Source organism: Amblyomma maculatum, chromosome 9, assembly GCF_055883805.1.
Source record: "Amblyomma maculatum isolate TAMU_Amacu chromosome 9, ASM5588380v1, whole genome shotgun sequence".
Lineage (NCBI taxonomy): Eukaryota > Metazoa > Arthropoda > Arachnida > Ixodida > Ixodidae > Amblyomma > Amblyomma maculatum.
This window is the reverse complement of record NC_139352.1, coordinates 89,346,412-89,365,766: the sequence shown is the minus strand read 5'-3', so window position 1 is coordinate 89,365,766 and position 19,355 is coordinate 89,346,412.

Below are 19,355 nucleotides of genomic sequence, written 5' to 3'. Positions count from 1 at the left end.
TCGGTGGAGAAGAAGTTTAAGCAAGCCAGTAGGTTTCAGAAGAAGAAAATGAAATGTCGTGTTTTAGTGTATCTTACGACACACTAAATCACCACAGGATTTGGTGGTTCTTCGTGACATGCGCGCAGATTAAAGCCACAGGTACGACTAATAGGTGCATGATGTAGTGTCTGCTAATGTGCGTCGGTACAAGACGTCGTTGCTAAAGGAAGACGGGGCTATCGCACTCGAGAAACGGTGAGGTGGCATTAGCATGCGGTCTGAAGAGGGAATCAAGTGAGCACATAGCTCAGCAGCTTCCCGCTGCATTTAAACAAGGGTCGACTTGACTGCTCCAAGAAAGGTGTCATCTCAATCATCGTCAGCCATGTCAACCTGCAGTGGTGCGCACAGTCTGCGCTGGCGTGGTTTTTGTCAGATATATGTACTGCCGCGAAAAATTCAAAGGTTTATTTGTTCTTCTTCGACACCCACCGGCATACAGCCGTATCATTGATCCTTGGGCACGGATCAATTATGTAATATTTGTTAATGCGCGGGTACGCGAGACGTGGCTTTATCATTGCGTTTCTTGCTTTAGGTGATTTGAGGCGCATCTCAAAGGATTCCAGCCACGCTCTTGTATTTCTATAATGTTACAGGTCATGCTAGTCCCTGTTCGCGGTTTTATGTAGATGTTTCTTCACCGCTTTTAAATGGAGCACCGACGAGTGTAACGAGCAATACTAGTTTGACGACCTGCGAGGACATTCGTTGCTATTGCCGCAGCCGCGGTGCTCAGTTATTTTGCTGGTGAAAATCAGCCTAATAAAGAATTCATTCCAGTTATACACCTACCTGTCTGTTTATTTGGGGCCTACGGCTGACACCACTACGTGACATCTGGTGGAGCTGCTGCATCCACTCAACGTGCCTAAGCCCCTGATGATGGAGCCAGCCGTACAGACCTAGCCTCTAATTTTCGCCTAAGCTCGAGAGCCCCCCTGCTTGCAAGGATGACCATATGAGGACTCGGCAGATTGGCTCGGCCTGTTCGAACGCGTGACAACGTTCACTGCCTGGAACAACAAGCCAAGCTACGACAAGTCTACTTTGCACTCCAGGAATTTGCACGAATATGATATGAGAATTATGAGACTTATGTGAAAAACTGGGACATATACAAGACTGAAATTTTAAAGGCTTTCATGAATCCATTGTGAAAAAAAAGAGCCCAGTTCCTACTGCAATAAAAAATTCAGCCGCCTAATGAGTCAGTCCCAGCTTGTTTTGAGGCGAAGCGTCTATTCCACCGCGCCAATCCCAACATGAACGAGGACACTAAAGGGAACTTGCTCATGCCTAGTGCGAGAGGATTGCTTTTTGCAGGCCTTGCCAGAAATGCACCTACAACAGGAGCCAACTTCACAAAGGAAGCTTCGTGCAGTCGACGACCTGAAACGGTGCATGCAAGCACCTAGAATGGATCACCTGCAAGCGGAGACAGCCTGCGAGACCTTATCCAAGAGGAAGTTCTGAAAGAGCCGCGTCGACTGGCGCGACGGGCGTCGTCATTTCAACTGCGCCAGGTGGCCGCGCTCGCGGACGTCTTTGAAGAAGTCCGGTAGAGGCTGGACGTTTCTTAAGAGACAGCTCCGAAGGCACAAGCCTTCCCCGGACTTAAGCGAGCGCCGCCTAAAGTCTGCTCCTGTCCTTTTCCGCTTTGACGCAAACACCAAGAGCGAAATTCAAACCAAGGCAAGCAGTTCGGGCCTACGCCGTTCTCGCTCAGCAGTGCCGGGCAGGAGGCAATTATTCGATACGCTAGCCATTCCCTGTTGAAAGCTGAAGCCAACTATTTGATGACGAAGAATGTCTTGCAGTTATTCGGGCCATATTGAAATTTCGCTCCCACGGATTGTTAGCTACTAATATTCGCAGCTGCTGCTGCATTAAGCAACAGCTATTTTCTGTCGTAAGGTGCATCATTTTTATTATTACTAATAGTGGCAAAGATGAGATATTGGCGCAAAAAGAGAACGATTTACTATCCGAAGCAGTTATACAGATTATTAGCTTCAATGACAAACAGGTACGTTGCCAAAATTATTCCCTTTAAATTATTCACATAATACGACTTTTTATACGTACTCGATCATGATGTATTTTAAGCACACATCCCGTTTTATTGGGAGCAGAGTACGCGCCTCTCAAATCCGACCCTTACTCCTCACCTAATCATGTTCGCGAACATTTATTTCACTTTTGTCACACTACCAGACCATTTACGTTGACTATATATCTTCTTACCTCGAGGCGTCACTCACAGGCCAAGTTAGCGCCTAGAAGGCCACTAATATAATTTAGTACTTAGTGCTTTCGCGTGCTATCAAATCAATTAAACGTGCACATTTTAATCTACTAATCAGTATCGTTTTTCGGAATACCAGGTTCGGAATCAAACTTCAGCCAAATTTATGCTTTGTAATGAAGCTCTAAGCAGGCCCTTCGAAGATTTTTTTTGCTTTATTATTGCAAGTCGCAACCATACTAGGGTTAATCATAAGTTTGTTTATATGGTTAGGACGCGGCAAGCCGATGACGAATGGAAACAGGACGTGACATTAAATGGACGTTGGTAGGCCTGCTGCGATCACGCCTGCCCATGCCAGTGCCCGCTACTTCTTCCTTGTGCGTAACACTACGCGAGGCCACAGAGCGATCGTCCCAATCGGTGGACGAAGAAGGCAAAGTTCATCAGCATAATGACATGACGGTCGTAAGCGGATCGGCGTTTCCAGTTGGTCGGATCTTCTGGTCAGGCCTTTCATTAGCTGCGTCATGTGATGTGTCCTCACGTGTTGATGGCGGCTATGGTCAGTGGGGTCCTCATGTCGTTAATTGTGTATTGCGGTCAGGGCGGTGGATCAGGCAGGGAGAAGAACTGGGAGGACAGGTCGAGTCTGCTTGGTTGGGGAATAGGCAGCAGTGAGGCGTTCGCTTGGACTGTGAGGACGTGCCTCACATGGGCTCCTGCGACGAGAACTTTTCTGTTCGCGAGTTTGGTTCTACACGACTCAAGAACGCTGGTGGTGACCACGTAGAGTGACTGTCAGTTGACAAGTACCGTCCTGTGGCCCATTTTTGGGCATTTTTGTGATCATCGGCTACGCGGGCGAGCTAGGCCGCCGCGTTCCGACTGAGTTCCACATCAAGCTCCACCGCGATCCGACACCATGGTGTACACGGTGGAGGGGGACGAGATCACCTAGGAGGAATATAACAATCCTGCATTGTGGACATTGGTCATCAAAGCCCACGACAGGGCCCATCTGAAGCCTGGCAACACACCGCCGATTCGGGTCACGGACGCCAACGCAGCTCCTAAGCCCCCGGCCAAGAGGCAGCTACCGAGAAGGAAGCCGCTACCTCGACTACCGATAGAACACTATAAAGTGGTATTTAGGCCTCAAGGTGGTTTTAACCTCCGTGCAACCAGTGCATAGACGCTCCTGCGCGCCGTGTGTAAAGGAGCCGAGCAAAACTTCGAGGAAGCCCAGTACCTCGATCAGGTGAGGATCAATCCCACCAATAACTCCTTCACCGTAAGCTCGCCTTGCACTAAAAGGACCGAAGCGTACGTAGCCCTGCAATACGTGCAAATCGAAGACCAGACGCTACGCGTTAATGCGTACATCGCGGCACCAGACAACTCCATTAAAGGCGTCCTACGTGGATTGCTCGGTGGACAGACGCACAAGCATATTGTTGAGAAAATCCAGAAATTGAACTCCCAATACGAGATCGCCGACGCCAGACGTATAGAAAAGTCAAGGTCTGTCGTGGTGACCTTCACAGGCATCACGCAGGTACCCACAGGAATGCGGTTCGCTTCGGGACTTTACCAGTGCGAACCCTTTAGGAACAAGGTGGAAACGTGCTTCAATTGCTGGAAGCCTGGACACCGCGCAGACGTCTGCATAAAGGAAAGGAAAAGCCTCTGCAGGAGGTGCGGAATGCAGCATCCAACGAAAGAGCAACCTGACTGCACATCAAGGTGCATCGTATGCAGAGGCCAACACCTCACGGGCTCTAGGAAGTGTGAACTCCGCTTCGAGCGACAGCCGAGCAGTGGCATGACTGTGAAACCTGGACACCGAGCCGGGAAACCAGACACCACAATCTCGGCCGGACCGACCAGCCTAAAGCTCGCAGCGTGGACAAAGGAAGGAATAGACCAAGCATTCCCCCCGCGTCTAAGCCAAGGCACCTACGCACAGGTGAGCAGTGAAGCCATTATGGCGCCTTCCACTCCTCTAGAAAAGCAGCTGGCAGCAGAAAACAAACTTCTGAGAGAGCAGTTGGCTTACTTGATGAAAAGAATAGAAACCCTAGAAAGAATCACGAGAGCGTCAGTTCCTACATCAAAACAAACGGCAAGTCCTAAACCTCCCCTACCTACTGGCGTTCTTAACACGTGTGTCGTAAGCGCGACTGTGCCACAAGATATGGAGGTTGAATCATCCAATAGCTTAAAACGTCCGGCACCCTCGGACAGTGAGCCGGAAGTCATACCTAAAAAACCTGCGGAAATCTCCCCACAGGCAACCCCTCAGGAACCAACCAGGGACGAGCAGGGCATCAAAGCCAAAATCCTTTGGAAAGCTCCCCTGAGGGAACCCCTCTAGAACCAACCAGGGACGAGGACATAAGGAAACTCGAAGCCAAAATTAATGCCAACGCAACTGACTATCACGCCAGACTCAATGGCTTAAACAAAAGTCTCACTGATAGGGATGCAATTAGCAAAGCACGTATGGACACACTGCGCAAAATTTTAGGCGACCTACAAACTTGAGTGGCAGCCATGGAAACCAAAGTAGCAGCCATAGAAACATCAATTGCCAGTCAATCCGCCAGACTGGCAATATAATTATCGACAGGTTGTCGGCAACTCCGACAACCTTGCCAAATCTTCAGCACAAAGATGGCCCCTCGCCAAGAAATTGAGGTACGGCAGTGGAACTGCAGGACGTTCCGCGGCAAGCGGGGCAACCTGCTGCTCCACATTCAAAACTCAGCTAGCAAACCAGATGTAATAGCGCTCCAAGAAAATAGGGGACCAATCAATTTACCAGGCTACAAAGCTTTTGTACAAACAGGCGTGTCGAACAAGCGGGACCAGCTCATCGCGACTTTCATTCAGCGAAACATCACCGCCATACAGCACACATTTGATGACACCGACGTCAATTACACTTTGCTAGAAATTGTCCCTAGGAAAAAAGGAGATACAACGCTCTTCATCATAAACTTGTACAGCTCACCCAAAGACGCGGGCTCAGGAATACCGCGTCTACTAGAGAAGGTACTAAAGCTCGCAGCCAGGGCGCAGTTACTAATGGTAGGCGATTTTAACGCACGTCACACGGCATGGGGTTACAATAAAACCACGCCCAAAGGCATCACATTTTGGGAAGCAGCCCAAGATTTTGGTTTCTCCATTCTTAACGATCCACAGGAAGTCACTATAATAGGCAACGGCGTAAGTGCAGACACCTCTCCTGATCTAACACTAAGCAAAAACATTCGGGACGCTCGTTGGAACAACACACAACCCTCGCTAGGCAGTGACCACTACATTATCTCCGTCAAGTTCAACACAACGCCACATAAACGCCAAACCTCAAAAGCCACAATTACGGACTGGGACAAATTTAGAAAACTGAGGGAACAAACCGCCCCCTCCAACATAACCGACCTTAAAGACTGGACCAGCGCACTTATTAATGACGTTCACAGCACCACAGCCGAAATACAATCCGCAGGTCAGGACAACACAACCACGGACGCGCGGCTACTGCACATGTGGGAGGCTCACGCTAGTTTACTTTGCCGCTGGAAAAAGCAGCGTTTCAACAGAACGCTGCGACGGCGAATGGCACAACTAGAGAGGCAGATCGAGGCGCATGCCAGCGACCTGGAGAAACAACAGTGGGGGCAAATCTGCGATGGAATGAACGGACAGCTCGGCAGTAAGAAAACCTGGCTCTTGCTCCGACACTTGCTCGACCCAACGCAAACAAAATCTGCGGCGCGGGATCACCTCGCACAAATTATACAAAAGTATGAAGGTACGGACGCGGAGCTACTGAAGGCACTATGTCAAATGTACCTGAACACGACACTTAGCACTAGCCCACTCCCTATGTATGGAGGACTGCCCAATGAACCGTTGGACGAGGACTTTACGGAAGCGGAGATGTTGTACGCGATAGGACAACTCAGGACGACCTCGGCGGCGGGACCAGACGGCGTCTCAAACAAAATCCTCAGGAACCTAGATATCGGCTGAGTTTCGGCCCTAACTGACCTCATGAACACCTACTGGAGAAAAGGAGAGGTACCGCAAGAATGGAAACATGCCAAAGTGACATTCATACCGAAACCAGGGAAGAAGCTTAACATAGAAAACCTAAGGCCCATTTCGTTAACGTCGGGCCTAGGCAAATTAATGGAACACATCGTTCTCAACAGGCTGCAGGGTTATGTAGAGGACAACGACCTCATCCCCTCAACCATGATAGGATTCAGACCCAACCTCTCCACGCAGGATGTCATGATCCAGCTGTCGAGGGATGTTGTGGATCGCAGGTACTGTCATGGAACGAGGGCAATACTTGGCCTTGATCTCTGTAAAGCCTTCAAAAACGTCTCGCACGAGGCGATATTAGAAAACCTCTCGCTTTTGAATCCTGGAGAGAGAGTGTTCGGGTACGTCCGGTCCTTCCTTACGAACAGGACGGCCGAGCTCACTCTCGGCGCAATCAAATCAGACCCCATATCTCTGGGCGGAAAGGGAACACCACTAGGCTCTGTGATGTCGCCGTTCCTCTTCAACATTGCACTGATAACACTGCCCCCCAGACTCGCCGCCATCGAGGGGCTACAGCATACGTTTTACGCGGACGACATTACCCTGTGGGTGAACAGGGGAAGTGATGCCCAAATAGAAAGTGTGCTTCAGGAAGCAGTAGACACCATTGAGACTTACGCTCTAAGGGCGGGTCTTGAATGTTCACACTCTAAGTCCGAACTCCTTGTAGTTCGAGAAGGCCCCAATCGAAAGAACAGACCTCCGCCTCCTGCAATCAGGCTTGAGCTCAAAGGACTGCCAATCAAACAAGTAGACACCATCAGAATCCTAGACATGTTCATTCAGAGTAACCACAGAAATTTAGGAACATTAGATAAACTGACCACAAAAGTCACCCAAACAGCCAGACTAATCTAGCGAATAGCCAACAAGAGGAGGGGCATGAAAGAACGCGACACCTGTCGACTCATTCAGGCTTTCGTCATCACCAGGCTAGTCTACACCCTGCCCTATCTGCACCTTTAGCAAGACGAAAAGCAAAAGTTTGAATGTCTTATCCGGCAAGCTTACAAGACAGCACTAGGACTATCGAGAAACACCTCAAGCGATAGGCTCTTAGCTCTTGGAATGCACAATACACTTGATGAACTCAAGGAAGCGCATTCAATAGCGCAGTACTCCAGACTGGCGCGCACCAAAGCCGGGAGACTTGTCTTGCTGAGGCTAGGCTTCAATGCCGAACCCATGGCGGACGATCCCAGGCAAATACCCACAGCAATCAGGAAGGAGCTTGTTATCAAGCCCCTCCCTAAGAATATGCACCCCATTCACCACGCAGGCAGGCGACTAGCACGCGCAAGTGCATTACACACCAAATACAAAGGAAACCATTCGGTTGCTTACGTAGATGCGGCCGAATATGAAGAGACGGACCGCGGTTTCGCGATTTGTGCGGTGACTGGGGCCCGTGAGTCCACGCCTACTAAAATCTTAGCTTCAGCTACTGTACGCACCAGAACCTCCGAGGCTGCAGAGGAAGCAGCCATGGCGTTGGCTATCGCTTCTACCGAAGCAGATGTTATAGTCAGTGATTCCAAAACAGCCGTACGGAATTTCGGGAGGGGCCGTCTGTCGGCTGCCGCCAGGAATATCCTTAAAAGCTACCGTCCAGTCCCTGGTAGGACGATAGAACTGGTATGGGTTCCTGCTCACTCGGGCAATCCCGGGAACGAGAAGGCTCACGAATATGCCCGAGGTTTCGTCGGCCGGGCGGTGAGCACCTCGTTTCCCGCGGGCGCGAGGGAGGGCTTGCTCTCGTTTCATGATATAACTCGCCATTTTAGCCTGGGAAGGCGCATCTTCCCTCCACCGCACAATTCATTAGGCAAGGCCCAGGAGATACTCTGGCGCCAGCTACAAACCCGCTCCTTCCCCTGCCCCAAAGTTTATTCATATATATTCAAAGAGCAGGTTGACCCTGAATGCAAAGAGTGTGGCGTCGACGCTACTTTAGACCACATTACATGGGGGTGCGCGGCCTATCCGCCACCCGCCGATTTGCTGCCAGCTCCATTTCTGGAGGAGTGGGAGGCCGTGCTGCGCTGCTCGGACCCGGCCATCCAGGCTCGGGTCACTGAGTGGGCCGAAGAGATCGCCGACAGGACGCAACTGGTGGCCATCTGGCGCGGCCAGCAATCAAACTGAACCACTTAAAGTCGATGAAATAAATGTTTTCCCATCCATCCATCGTTGCCGCCAGTAGAAGCAGTGGGCGCCGAAGCTCCGGGCCAGGGCGAGGTGAGATGAATCTACCAGGCACGGTCCGCCTAAGAGTTATGATTTGGCAAGCCGAGGAAGAAAGGAAACACTACGTGACCGATGGCAATATTAGATGATAATTAAGAATTCGGGCGGGCCTGGCGCCAGCGCCCCTGCCCAAGCCAGTGCCCACTTCTTCCTCGTCCATAACACTATATCAAGGAATGTGATCCCTGGCAAATAAGGTCACATTCCCTGTTTTTTTTTGTAACGATATTTATTGCCTCAGGGCATCAGTAAGGTATGAGTGGAATAATGAGCTAATGAATAATTGAATGGAAAAGTGTTGGCTGATTTTATGAAGGCCAAAGTGAGTGATGATGTGGTCCCTGAGTCCAAGCGTCATACGAGGCAGGATTGTTGGCTGAAAAGCCAGCTATCGTCAAGTGCCGGATACGTGTTGGTTTCAAAGGTGGGCAGACCCACAGCACATGGTAAATGCCGGCTTCAAAATTTCCGTCTTTACATATCGGACACCCTGGGCGGGATACAAGTATCGAAAATGAGACCACGTCCGAGTGACAGCTGGTGTGAGGGCAACCCCTACAACCCGGAGCCTCCTAAGCGCAACCTACACTGCACGGGTAAGGCTGCGGAGGAGAGATACCGCACACGGAGAGATAAAAGCACGAGTGCGGCGCCGGAGGTGTTCCTTTCTTGATAAAAGGAGGGTAGCGTCATCCACATCAAGAAGCCGTGGTAATGATGACTCTTGGGTCACGAGGCGCATCGCTAAATCAGCTTGACTTTGTGAAGGCAGAAGGTCCCGTGGGACCCACTCATTACGTATTGACTGCGGGATGCGCGCCGCAAGCTGGTGAATGTCTTGACATATTTTAGGGCACCGGCTGACACGTGGGAGTAGACGAACCGTTTGAAGTGCGTCAGTGTGGATGACAACTTGGGCCGTAGGAAACATAGTAATAGTGACCACGGAGCAGAGCGCCTGTGGAACAGCCACGAGCTCAGCGCAGAAGATGTAGGTTGTTCCGAAAGTTTAAACGCAGATGTCTGATTCAGGGTAGGTCTCAACAGACAGTAGACTGCTGTTTTTGCTTCACAGCCTTGTGTGCTTGCATCCACGTACATTACAATGAATCCTCGAGGCAGGTGAGCATCTTGCTCTTGAAATCTCTGGCGAAGGGACGATGCCGAGTTGCCAGACGTTGGTCTGCGGTTATCGGTTCGCTTATTGTCGCCGAACTGTACAAACTTCCAGGGAGGGAGAACAGGCGCAGGTGCCTGCTCAATAATATGTGAAGTTGCATACGCCCTCAGAGCTTGCATCGAATATGATAAGGAGGCTTTAAGTCCGCGCGGATCACGGCGCTGCTGCACCAGCTCATTGATGGTGTTGAGCTGCGCATTGTGCTGTAATGCTACGACCGGAGTAATTCGTGGAAGACATGCAATGGTTCTGATTGCTTCGCGGTTCACGGCTTTAAGGCCTTGTGGTCTTGTGAGATGCTGGAGCTGGCGCTGATAAACAATACGTGGCTGCAGCACCACCCTCACCAACTGGCGTGCAACAGACGAGCCAGCGCCACCGGTTTTAGGCATCCGACAATCATGCAGGTTTTAGGGCAGTCACACATGTAGGTCGGTTGTTCTTTAGGCAAGATCTGAAACTAAAATGGCCGTTCCACATTGAAGTACATCGCTATCACAAGCGTTTCAACAATTTCGTTACTAATATATTGTATGTATCGTCCTGTGGGTATAATAAAACTGGCTGGTGGTAGAAATCGAGACCCTGCAACTACGCTGTAATTGTCGACCTTACATGCCAGATATGAGTACCAAATTATGATACGGGCATTAGTGTGTTTTGGAAAGGGAAAGCATGTTCAATATTGACGAAATCAAACTATGAGAGCTTAAAATTCATAATTACGATGTTGAGGTGCAAATGCGGCTATTGAAACAAAAATGAATGATGGAATTCGATTTACCGTGGCACGCGCGCAAAATATACAAGGAAACTGAATTGATATTAAGAGTGCAGTTGACAGGCCCATATGTTAGACACCAATACACATCAATTGTTAGCAGAAAAAGCCTGTGGTACTCTTCGTCGGAGCCACTGCGCGAGGCGGTCTAGAAAAAATCTCATTTGTCACCAGGTTCTTCTAGATCGAGTGATAAAAAATAGATGTATCACAATAGGCTAAATTTGTTGTCATTGCGGTCCGAAGGCCATCGTTCTGTATATCGCACGGGTATGCAAGCATACGCCGCGAAGAGTACTTTGTACCAAGCGGCTCAAAAAAAGGCAAATTCTGAACACGTTCTACTGCGTACGACTTAATGACGTTTGTTTGTAATGTTTGTTAATGCTGCAGTAACAATTTCAAAGTGTGCAATTAAACAAGAAATTAACAAATATCCGTGAAACCAAACTCTACCTTTAATGCGAAGGAAGGACGTCCTCATAATATAAGCCCCTGTAGAGATTATGCGAACATACCAGATAAATTTTACTGTGAGGAATAGGATCGGTGGCTGCGTGTGAACACAGTACTTCTACGTAAGTAAATGTGCGCAAAAGAGTCACCTGACCGCAGCTCAGGTGCCAAATATGAGCAAAAGCATAATCTGAAAAAGAGAATTGACAGAAACTGTGAAGTTTAGTGATGAATCAATTCCTGGAATATACATTTTTGTAATGGTTGGTTTGGTTTGCGAGCTTTAACGTCCCAAACCTACGCAGGCTATGGGAGAGGCATCGTAGTTGATGGCTCCGAATTATTTCGACCACCTGAGACTCTCTACAGCGCATTGATATATCTTATGCTTATGTTAGAAGATCAGAGTTAATAATAACGCAGTTGCAAGCTGGGAAAATTGCTTCGGCGAATGCAGGGTACCAGCAGCTAATGCGTCTTAGATAAAATATACCTCAATGATCATGTTGGTGCTTTAGTCATGTCCATGGGTAGCCATATCCACACTCTTGCTATAATGCCTTCGGGCAATGAGGGCAATATTCTAATCTATAAAGTGCGCTTGTAAAGCCTGGTAGAGACGGACTGCTCTTCTCAGAGTCAGCTCTGTAAGTATGAGCGCCTGTGATAATCGCCGGGCCGGCCGCAAGCGAATAGTTATGTGGCAGAATTCTTCAAATGTCGGAATACATGCCGCCATACGAGCCGGTTTTGGTGAAACCTGTTGGACCAATAATACCGGCGTAAGACACCCGAGCTGCTAAACAGCTACATCACTTACTGGTGCCAGTTTCGGGATTTTTGTGTGCAGTGTTAAGACGCCCGACTATTCTGCCGAAGTACCTGGGTCGACCCCGACCGCAGCGGCTGCGTTTCGGTGGAGGCGAAACAAAGAGGCTTCCGTGTGCAGTGGGATATCAGCGCAGATTAGAGGTCTCTAGGGGATCCAAATTACTCCGCAGCCATCCAATACGGCTCCTATTTTTCTCTTTCGGAATTCACTCCCACTTTTCAACTTCCCCTTAGGGCGCGGTTCTGGTTTCTTAGAACAGGTGTGACAGATACTGCTCCTTCCCCTTCTCTTGCACCAATTATATTATTAATTTTTCGAAAAGATTTAGAAAACAAGTGCAATTATGAACAACCCTTAGCTCAAGGCTGCTTCAGGAGAACCCTAATAAGAAAACTACCGTACAAAGTTCCTCAGCCACCAACAAGGACTTACCGAGGCAGCAGTATCATTAGCGATGCGGCAGACCTTTTGTATTTGGATTCAAGGCACGGGACCCAATTACGGGCAACTAAAGCTAGATTAGAATGTTAAAAGAATGAATCGGCAAAATGTCCTGCAGGCTTCATTACGGCGTGGTAACGGATCTTTGCCGACTCTCACTTTTGTGTAGCATGGCAAAGCACGATTAAATATTGAGCCAAGTTCAAAGTTTAAATATTCATCTGTGCACTCACCGCAATTTCAATTTCGATAACCTGAGGAGAAAACAAATGCATCTCCTTCCATTTCACAGTATTAGAAGGAGTCATTATAACAGCTGTTACTGAAGAGAGAACGAATGTGTGTATCTCAATAGTAGCATGATAAACAGCTAGTGACAATTTATCTAAAGTGTCCTGACCTACGCCACTTGCTTTAACTGCTGCACCGTTGTCGGTGTGATTTGTATATAAAGATGTGTTCTTGGTCAATCTGTTGCATCTGCAACATTGCCTTCGGGCAATGTTGGGTAAGCTTCGAATAAAGAATGAATATTGAGATAAATATGATATAGGCCATACTAAGGACAGAACAAGCATGTCGGGATATTATACTGTACATTTCTTATATTTTCCTCAGCTGCTTAATTCGCCATCACTCTAATGCTTTCATACTTCTCCATAACCGCACACGAAAACCTTCTTTGTATTGGCTCGCACTCTATTACGTTCTTCCAACTAGATTTCAGCCACTGCAGCAAAGTAAGCGAAGGAAGTTATATAAACCCATTTCTCCCATATTCACTTGTCAATTGTTTTGACAGTGTAGCTCGTGATAGTTCTCGTTGTGCAGTGTCACATAAGAAAAAGTTCACCACCTGCAAAAAGAATGTGGTCTACCGCGTTCCGCTGAATTGTGGCCGGTGCTACTACGGGCAGAGAGGCAGATGTCTAAATGTACGCCTGACGGAGCACTCTAATTCTCTGGGAGGGAAGGCAAGTTCTAATCTGGCGCTACATGTGCAATCCCGAGAGTGTAAGTCGGAGCATGACTCGTCCCTTTGTGCACCTGATTTCAATAATACGAGTGTAGTTTACAGCAATGGTACGTAATCAACTCCGCAGAGAGTTGGTTGAAGCATTTTACATTGCTAAAGCCGAGGACAAGTGTGTGGCTAAGGCGTCGGTTAGCCTTCATTGTAAGGAATTTGATCTATTAGAAAAGTCGTTAGCTCGGCTTTGACTTTGAATTGGCTTTTAATTTTCTTCTTCAACTTCTTCCCAATTTCCTGCCGTTCCACCGGTTGGGTTGTGCGCGTGCATTTCGGAAGGAGTATTCGTTGTTTTCTTCTGATCAATAAACATTCAGTTGCTAGTCCAGCCTTGTCCTGTCCTCTTCTTTCCTGTGTGTCGTCCTTTGGCTGGTTAAGTATGAACGAACTGTGCTTTGCACTAATCCTTCTTTTCTGCTAGTGGTGTTAAATCATGAATTGAACCACAAATACATATTTGCATCGGTTGCAATTTCATAAAAACAGCCGGCTGTAGTTTGACGGCAGCTCTTGCCATCAGCATGCAGATTCAGTGCATATGACAACCCATTATAAGCAGTATTTTACCAGCCAATTAGAAGTTGACAGTCATATTTATTGACTTGTCATACGTCTAAGCTAAAAGCTGCAAGAGACGTCACAAACCGCATTTTTCAGCTTCGCCTGATTCTTGGTTGTTGCAAGATATAAGAACAAAGCGAAAAAGTGCATGCAGATGTGACGCTTACTCGTCGCATGGTCTGCAATGTGATCTCAATCTCGATCTATTGCTGGAATTTATGTTTCGCGCTTTGGAGCCCTCTACCGCATTATTTTTCCAATTTTGGATTAAATTGGTTGGTACCTGGATCAAATTCGCTGGCGCTTGTATTAATTGCGTTGGCACGCGGATTAAATTGGTTGGCACTGACATTATTATAGTTGGCGCTTGGATTAAATATGATGGCTCTATGATTAAATGCTTAGCAATAGAATAAATTACATGGCGCTTAGGTTATATGAGTCGGCGCTCTGATTATTTCCGCTGGCGCTAGGATTAAATTCAGAGAAAACCTGCAGTCCTACTGCAAGAATAACATGAATACGAAGAGCCGCAATACCACACCCGAAACAATCCATGCATACAAACCTGAAGGCGATGTGTTTAACTGCCATGCGGTTCGTAACTGACAATGCTGTAGTCAATAGCTACTGTTCTTTTGCTAGTTAAAGTTCCAGGTCGTTGATCTGAATCGGGAAGTTCATCTGTATGAATTTTCCAGCTCAGTCCTGATTCTACTGTTCAGACAGGCGGTGATGGCTGATAACACCCATCGCATACAAGGCATCCTATTTTAGTCAGTACTCACTGCAATAACGAAGCAAGCAGAAAATATCAATCTGAAACTTAAACCTTGCAGTCACCAGTGTTCCTGAACCAGAAACGTGCTGCACCACATGGAAATATAATAGCATCCGCATTAGCCAAGCGTTGTCAGTACAGCTGCTTATGCGACTCGTAATTCCTAAGTTTTTCTTTCAGTTAGAACAGTATTTTTTTGAATTCAATACAAAGAAAAAGTTCTCTGTTAAGAGATTATGAGGCGAGTTATTTTTGGGTACAATGCTAAGCCTTTTTGGAACTGCTGTTTACAAATATAATGCCGAAGCTGTAATCACGACACAAAATACTAAGTGGAAATTAACAACTTAACCATCATCATTTCTTGAAGTATCTTTCGAAGGTTGTGTAACGTCCAGAAAAGTAGAAAAATATTTTACTGGTCATGAATATTCATGACCAGTAAAATATTTTTTCTATTTTTCTGGTTACCCACAAATATAAAAGAAGAATAGTGAGCGGGGTAAAATTAATTAGGATTGCGTTTCTAAGAACGGCTCAAGCAGTGTCAGCTTCAGCAAATATTAGATTCAAAAACGTTTGAGCGCTCTTTCATTTTTGTTAACCACTCTATTATGAGCCTAAATTGGTAATAATAAAACGGCGGGCTCAGGAAGAGCGGGTAGCGTTTCACGGTTTCTGAACATTTGCATACTGTTACGTGCTAGCAACTTTACGTTACAAGAAACTATCACCGCGAGAAAGAACTTCGATCACATACAATGAGAGAGAGAGAATATGTGGTATTACCTGCTATCGCATGATTATCGTGCTTGTTATTACTGTCTGCGGGGAAGTACCTGCATGAAAATGAAAAGTAAAATTGCTTCAGATGATTTTGCATACCACTAAAACTCTGTCAGCTTAATTACAACAATAACATCGAAAGCATAAGGGCACCACACAGAACTCGATTGCCACAGAGGCGTCTAGCCTAATTAATATACACTAGAGCAAATCGACGGCAAAAAAGCAAGTCGCATGCGTTACGTATAAACCAGAGGCACGCCTCAATAATCGCTGTGTCCTACTTACCTTGAGTAAACAGTATCGGAACCTGATGATAAAGACTCCAAAGCGGAGGAGCAGTAGCAGAAGTAGGACTAGGCAGCATCAGTTGTAATACGCTGTCCTGTTCCTGCATAAAAATATGGCAAATATCGCTAGAAATTCGCGGCGTGGTATTATCGTGCACCTATAATGAACTACAACGGGTGCCTTATGGTGCCTAACTGCCGTCAGTCTTATCGGTAGCAATCAATGCCATAACAGTGCAGATGTACAATAAGACTGAACGCACATTTATCAAGTAAATTTTAAACTTCATACTCATCAGAGCTGTCGTCATTCAGGGAGTTCCACATGACCACCAATCACATATTTATTTCGCTTCGGCCCATATCTTGGTTAGAGTTACGTCTTCCTCCGGCTGCGACCAACATCTAACAGTACACATTGATCACAACACGCGTATTATACAGAGCCAGCGTAGTATCATGTTCAAGGACAATATTACGGGGCCTTTGGAGATAGACATCGCAAGATCCCCGCTTCGAACAACATGCGCTGCAATCACATGCCTAGAAGATCCTCGCAATGTGATTCAAGCGAAAATGGGTTGGCGCGGCTGTGAGCGCATCCACGTCTGCCAAGAAATTAGGCGGTTTCCCTAACTATTAGCTACCAGGTCAGTCTTTGAAAGGATAACCGCTAATGCTTCCATTTATATGGGTTGGTATCAATAGTCACAACCTGTTCCGTGATGAATTATTTTAATTTGCTCCATATCCTGCCATTGCTTACATTTTTTTTCTTACCCCTCTCAGCTTTCCAGAATGAACGTCATAAGTGTTGGTAGTTAGCATATAAACTTTAAATGCATATTATATGGACGTGCACCAAAGCACAGTAGGGGTCCCCCTGGTGTAGTGACAGTGATTGCTTACATTCGATCTTTATTGCGAAAGCAATACTGCACCATATCTAACCGCTCGTCATGTAGTCCGTTTCCCGTGGACCCTCCTGCTCCTCGACCGCCTCGATCAGCCTGCCATGGCATTTGTATTCGCGTTACCTCTATGCCACGGAAAAGAGCTGCCAACTCAGGTCGCTGTTTTCATTAGGGACAGTTCATATCAGAATCAGCCTGAAGGACCGCTTGCATTCTCGTTACCCCTACGAGACGCTGGCACGCCCATACGGCTAGGTTCCCTTACAAAAATAAATATTGAATTTCTGTTACCCACGTAATGTGTTTTGGATGAGTCATCAACCACTCAAAGGAGATTCAAGATTAGATGTGTTTTAACATCATATCCGCAGCAGACTTTCCTTTGAGATCACACATGAAGTTTTGTGCTTGGAAAACGCAACAGTATTTTTGGGTAGGATCTAATGTGGAAATACACTGGCTTTCTCAAATGAGGAAATGTATACATTACTAAGTCAATATATATTATTTCCTTGTTAACTGCACACTTTCAGAGCCCTATGTTTTCATTTCTGATTAGCATATGTAGGATGTTGCCTAAGAAACAATTTTTATGTGTTTTAACATGAGATCCGCAACAGACTTTCATTTGAGATTACGCAAGAAGTTTTGTACTTGGAAAACACAACAGTATTTTTGTATAGGAGCTAATGTGGAAATACACTGACTTTCTCAAATGAGGGAAATTATACATCACTAAGCGAATGTATATTCTTTACTATGTTTTCATTTCTGTTTAGCATGCACTTTAAAAACAAAAACAACTTTTTGGACATTTGTTTAATTCAAAACACGCTTACACCCTGCGTCTTGGGTGTTTGTGCCATTGCAAATCACCTCTTGCGAAGCGAATGGGTGCTGTGGTTGGAAAATATGCTTGAGGGTGTTACGGGCAAGGATATTGTTGTGTACGCGAACTGACGCACTGCCACACCGCCTCCAAGCAAACGGACGCAAGGCAGCTCCATTTCCAATGCCTCCTTGCACCTGCGAGCAGGCCGTTTCGGAGAGACCAGCAGGGGCACCCCGGCCTGCGCCGACGACGACACGTGGACGTAACCTGAGCCGTGCGTTGCCTCGGAACTGGACCGTCCTGGGAGCATATGCGCGACCAGGGCACGAGAAGCAATGCCTTCTTTATAATGCATGATATTTTGCGTGTTTTTTAGGCTTTCGACCTCCTTCTTGCTCTGCGTATAGATTAGCCGAGCCCTCAGTCATCGCATCGCTTCCCGAAATGTTTAGATACAAATAAGATTTAGTTACCAGTAAAATAGTGTTGGCGCTGCTGCGCTTGCCGGTATTGAAGCTTGGTCGCACTTTTTTTCCTTAAAGGTTCGTGCTACAGCTCCGTGTTCAGCGAAAATTACGCCCAAGGCAGCAACCACCGAAGAGCCAGCGCTGATAAATTTGCCAGCAATGCCAAACTCGATATGTTAAAATGACTCCAGTGGACAAAATAGTGCGCATAGGTATCCAGAACATTAGATGCAAGTTCTAATGGTCAAGAAGTTGTAATTGTTAGAGCAGCCGCAATGGTCTGTACACTTCGAAACATGCTTCTAAACATCAAGTCCCAATCTTATGAATGCAGTCCAGACATAAGAAGCACATACGTTACCAGTATTACCAGTTCCCGGAGTGGCCGAGTGGTTAGCGTAGGAAGGTACGGAGTAAGAGGTACCGAGTTCGAATCGCGCCACAGGAGCAGTTTCTTTCGGCGTGTAGTTTTTTTATTTTTTAGCTTTTTTTAATGTAGTTGAGGTGCTTCGCTACGTTTTAGCTTTTACTTTTTATCCAAAAGTGAAAGCCATCAGGTGCTCATTGGTCAACACTCATGAACAACACACAAGAAATGCACACATTAGGCACCAACAAGAAACACGGTGGCACTCTTTCTTGTGAAACTCATCAAAAATGCATCAAGAAAATGTATAGAAATGTTAATCTGCATGATGAGAAATGTAACTAACATTTAATCAGAAACTCATTAAGATTTTTTGTAAGGGTTGAAGCGTGACTAAGACTGGTAGCTTACGTTCTAGCATCATCATCATTATCAGCCTGACTATACCCACTGCAGGGCGAAGCCCTCTCCCATATTTCTCCAATAAACCCGGTTCTGTGCTAGCTGCATCCACTTGACCCGTGCGAACTTCTTAAACTCATCCACCCACCTAACTTTCTGCCGCCCCCTACTATGCTTTCCTTCCCTTGGAATCCAGTTTGTTACCCTAAGCGACCATCGGTTATCCTCTCTTTGCACTAATGTCCTGCCCATGCCCATTTCTTTTTATTTTCCACTAGAATGTCAGTAACTTGAGTTATTTCTCTGACCCACTCTGCATGCTTCCTATCTCTTAATGTTACCCATACCATTTTTCGTTCCATAGCCCTCTTAGTTGTCCTCAACTCAAGTAGAACCCTCTTAGCCGCCACGTTAGCCCCATAGGTGAGTACCGGTAAGGTGCAACTGTTTTATACTTTCCTCTTGCGCGATACCGGTAAGCTGCTAGTCATAATCTGCGAGTGCTTACGAAATGCGCTCCATCCCAATCTTATTCTTCTTGTTATTTCCTTTTCGTGGTCCGGATCGGCGGTT